The sequence below is a fragment of the Rattus norvegicus genome, chromosome 4 (genome assembly GCF_021556685.1).
Source record: "Rattus norvegicus strain SHRSP/BbbUtx chromosome 4, alternate assembly SHRSP_T2T, whole genome shotgun sequence".
Taxonomy (NCBI): domain Eukaryota; kingdom Metazoa; phylum Chordata; class Mammalia; order Rodentia; family Muridae; genus Rattus; species Rattus norvegicus.
In genome coordinates this window covers 171,419,726-171,424,376 of record NC_141537.1, presented here as the reverse complement: position 1 = coordinate 171,424,376, position 4,651 = coordinate 171,419,726, and the positions used below count along the sequence as shown (strand labels likewise).

The 4,651-nt window shown below is 47.8% G+C and overlaps 1 long non-coding RNA gene across 2 annotated transcripts; it reads left to right on the top strand.

Annotated features, from left to right (window-relative positions):
* Nucleotides 1-800: 800 nt before the first annotated feature.
* LOC134486855 (uncharacterized) lies at nt 801-4,448 on the top strand. Of its 2 annotated transcripts, none has more exons than XR_015686229.1 (2): nt 801-872; nt 3,065-4,448. It is a non-coding gene; the product is annotated as an uncharacterized LOC134486855 (long non-coding RNA). The 2 variants fall into 2 exon arrangements; XR_015686228.1 differs by having other exon boundaries at nt 815-1,081.
* Nucleotides 4,449-4,651: the final 203 nt, after the last annotated feature.

The window sequence follows — 4,651 nt, the reverse complement described above, 5'->3', positions numbered from 1 at the left end:
TCTCATTCTTTTTTCTCTTACAAGAATTTCTCATTTCGAGTCTTTTTGAGAACTCAGGAAGGGACACTGAAATAAAGCAACCATGATCTGGGTGTGGCTCCATGTGGTGCTTGACGGCTCCCTCGTCGCCCTCTGCTGGCCAATTCAGGTAGTGTGTGAAGATGTCAGGAGGCTGCTGAGCAGCCGTGAGTTTCTTGTCCAAACCCGAATGCCCTGCCGCCTTGCTAAGGATCCTTCATTCTGGCTGTTTTATATGCATCTCTTCTTATCCCTATGCACGACGTTTGAAAGGGGATCGCCACATTTTGCGGGATTGAATACAAATTAATTAATTAAAGTTCATCCCTAATCTCGAGAGGACTGGACACGGCCTTTTTTTTCGTCTGGAGTTATGAACCCGAGTTAAAGGTGGTGAGAAGCAGCACTCAGGAGGTAGTTGTGCTGCTCAGGGGTTCAAGGTTATGTAAGAAGTTTGAGGCCAGTCTGAGATACATGAAACCCTGCGTTTTACAAAACAAAACCCAAAGTTGTTTATTTAAGTAATTTCAATGGAGCATAACGTTCTGGGGGAATGGCCACTTACAGCAGGCAGTCTAGAGAAGCTATTTCTTTCCAAGAAACGGGAGGTTGATGCCCTCCCTGCCTCCTTCTCCTGTCTCTATCGGACAGTCTGCTGTGGGTACGTTTGGTTTCCTGGAATCCTGTAGAAGAAAATGAGATAATGGATTTGGTTCTCTGAGATTCTGGAATGCTAAGTAGTTATTGTAGGAAAGCACAGAATATTTATATAGAACTTTCCAGAATGTGAAGCCTCAGAGGGGATTCTAGAGAGGTAGACATTAAGGCCAGGCCTCTGGCCTTCTGGTGGTCAGGTAAGCTAGCTCTTCAAGGCACTCTCACCGTCTGCTCCACGCGCTGCAAATCCGCAGGAGCCCCTGCACCTCATATTCTCCGAGCTCAGACCTTGCAGAACACTGGGCCTCCTTCCTCGTTCCAGTCTGCCTGGCTTTGTACCCTGAAGCGCTGTGCGTGTACCCTGACGTGGTGTGTTCGTTCTCCTACAGGTTGACTATCTCCTCCTGTGAGTTTCATACCCAACTTAAGCCATGTCCGTCTGATCAAAATTGTACAACTGGCTTGTGGCACTGTACCTGCTAAAAAGCAAGGAATAAACATGTGTTGAACAGACGGATTAAATCCGAATACCATTCTCCTGGCCCAAACCCATTGCTTCCTGGAGTCTTCTTTTCCTACCACGTGGCTCTCTGGACACGTGACCTTCTTGGCCTTTTCTACTCCTGGACTCTTACTTAGCAGTTGCTGACTCCAGGGTTTCTTTCCCCAGGGTGAGAACTTCCGGCTGACCTCCTGCAGTTAGTTCCTGAAGTCAGGATAAATAAGCCTATAGCCCGGGCAGTACGTGTTTTCTCCTCAGTGGCACTTGATTTATTTCTGAGGTGGGACTGGATTCCAGGGGTGATGTCTGAGCATGGGTCTGTTTGTCCCTGTGGTGCTCCCACCCCCACTTCCAACAATACTTCCTTTGTTCCAGCAGAGAAAGGCTTTACCATTCCTTCGTCTGAAAGAACTCCCTCTGCTGGCCACAGGCGGACTTGTCTGTGCTAGGTTTAAAAGCCCCAGAATTTCAAGTGGCAACTTGGAAGGTCCTGAGCCTGGGTCCCAGCCGTCACTCCATCTCTGGTTGTCAGACATATCCAGAAGTAATTTATTGAGGCTATATTTTTCTTTTTCTCTCCTCCCTTCTCTATTTTTATTTCTTCCTTTTTGAGACATCCTCTTTAGCCCAGACCGACCTCCTGCCTCCACCTTCTGAGTAGGACCTAGACTTCTATTCATGGGCTGCCACCCCCAGATTATTTGATGCTGAGGATTGACTTTGGGCTTTGTGGATGCTATGTAAGCACCCTACCAGCAGAGTTACAGCCCCACCCTGGCTTTCTTGGATTCATTATATAGTTCCACAGCTCTGGAGAGGACTTTAGAGATGTGGCTCTGTTCTGTGTTCTCTGAGCTGTTGTTGAATTTAAAATTCTTTTTTTTTTTTTTGGTCCTTTTTTTTTTTTTTTTTTTTTTTTTTTGGAGCTGGGGACCGAACCCAGGACCTTGCGCTTCCTAGGCAAGCGCTCTACCACTGAGCTAAATCCCCAACCCCCTGAATTTAAAATTCTTAAGTGTGTGTGTGTGTGTGTGTGTGTGTGCCAGAGGAAGGTTCCAGGGCATCCTTTTTTATTCCCAGTCTTATTCCTTTGAGGCGGGATCTCTCTCTAAACCAGGACCTCTTGTTATTTCAGCTAGGCTGGCAAGTAAGCAAGTCCCAGCCATCGTCCTGTCTCCCTCCACCCCTCTCAATGCTGCGTTTTCAAATTTGGGCTGGCTCTCTGTTGGTTTGTCAGATGGGTGCTGGGATTTGAACTCTGGTCCTCGAGTTTGTGAATGTGCTCTTATCAGCTGAGCCATTTCTCCAGCCCTAGTTGTTTGTATTTTGACTCAGGGTGTTGTTATGGTACTGGCCTGGTAGTTGGGTAACCCACTGTGGCCTCAGACTCATGATCCTCCTGAGGACTGAGATTGCAGGCATGAACCAACACTCCCCGCTCACCAAATGGTTTTGCCTAACTAATGGTTGTATAACTGTTTGGATTTTCTCAATTGCCTATAAATTATAGCTTTCACGTCATTTTAAATACAATTTTGAGACATGGTTTACTCCATAGGCTAGGCTGGTCTCACGCTGTTTATGTTGAACTCCAAGCAGTCCTCCAGCCTCAGTTTCTGGCGCTCTTAGGGGATGGTGGAAGGCTGGAGGTCTGCCCTCGGGGACTGCAGCTTTTCTCTTTTTAGACAGCATCTCTCTATGTGACCCTGGCTGGCCTGGGAATCTCTAAGTACACCAGACTGGCCTTGAATTCACAGCTGTCTTTCTGCCTCTGCCTCCAGAATGCTGGGATTAAAGATGCGACCTGGAAAAACCTGTCCTCTGTGACTCTTGCTGCTGCATGGTCAACACAAACTAAGAAATTTCCTCTACCCCATTCTCCCTTAGATACCTTTGACCTCTGCACAACCAGCTGACCACGAACTGAACTCCAGACAGAGCCAAGTTAAATCTTTATCCCTCCTGTAGATGGTTTGCTTGGTACTTGTCACAGGGACCAAAGCCCTGCTCTGCTCTGCATGCGTGTGAGAGCAACCATTGCATGTAGAAACGTGTTTCATCCTCAGGGCTGCTCTAAAGGCAAAGCACGGGCTTTACTATTGGAGACTCAGAAAGGTTTGGTAATTTGCCTGATGTCACACAGCCGTTGACGGCTGTACATTGACAAAACCAGGATTTTTTTTTTTTTTTTTTTTTTGAGTCTCTGTTAACTTGGCACATGCTCAGTGTTCTTAGATGGCATTCTTTTGCTTTCCTCCCTCGCTTTCATGAGGCTGAGTCACCACTTCCTCAGGAAATCTTAATATAAAGCCGTGGAAACTGAGGGCCGGCCAGTTCAACCCTCCCTCGGCGTTTTCAGATGAGGAAATGCAACTGCAGACCCCGGTTAGCAGCACCTGCCTACAGCGCCAGCACCAGTGATGGGGAGGCAGAGGCAGCAGGATCACTGGGAGTTCCGGGCTAGCCTGAGCTACACAGCGAAGCCACGTAGAAAACAACAAATCAAAACACAGCAAACAAAAACCCTGCAGGGTGTGTGCCCAGTGGCTTCGCAGCTCTGTCCGCAGGCTCCTCCACATTTAGCAGGAACATCGGACTCCATCTTCAGCTCCGAATCCTTCTGACCGGTTTGAAAAAGAAACGTCCCCCTTTGGCGCCCATTTCCAGTCTGTCGCACTGCACTGCAGAGACTTAACTGGAATGAGCTGCTTCTCCACGCTGCAGCCCCAAGGAGCCCGAGGCCATATCCTGCCAGAGCTACAACAGGCTGCAACGAGGCCCTGCACTTCTCTCCATCTTCCCTGTTACTGCAGTTGTTGCTTTTGCGACCATTTCCTGTAGCCCAGGCTGGCCTAAAATACCCTGGCCAATCAAGGATAATCTTGAAGCTGATCCTTCTCCCACCTTCCAAAGTGACAGGATTATAGACGCAGAGTGCCCAACCGTTTGTCTTTTATTTAAATGGAGCTGGGGATTTAACCTGGGGTTCCCCCCCTTCCCCGCCCCGTGGCCCAGGCAAATGCGTGCAGGAACACACCCTCGCTCCTCCCCCTCTTCCTGTTTTATCTTGCCGCCTAACCTCTTTGCTTCTGAGACTTGAATAGCACTGTCTTGAGTGTCAGCCTAGCAAAAAAATTCAACCCTTCCCAGAGGAGGAGTCTGAGCTAAGACTGTCGACAGGTACCTGGTCTTTCCCCCAGATGAAACAAAATAGCCCGAACTCATGCCTTCATTATACTATGATCTCAATAAATTCCTCTGTGTAATCTTATTTGAGCAAGTAACTTTTAATTTAACGATTACTAATCTATTTTCTAACATAATCTTATTGATCCCAGACTAGCCTTAAGCTGTTTGATTTGTGGCCAGGGATGACCTGGGCCTTGTAATTCTACTGTGTTCATTTCCTGAGTGACTGTGTCACCTCCCAGGTGTATAAACTGAGAGTATAACCACTCCGTGGGATGATTAAAG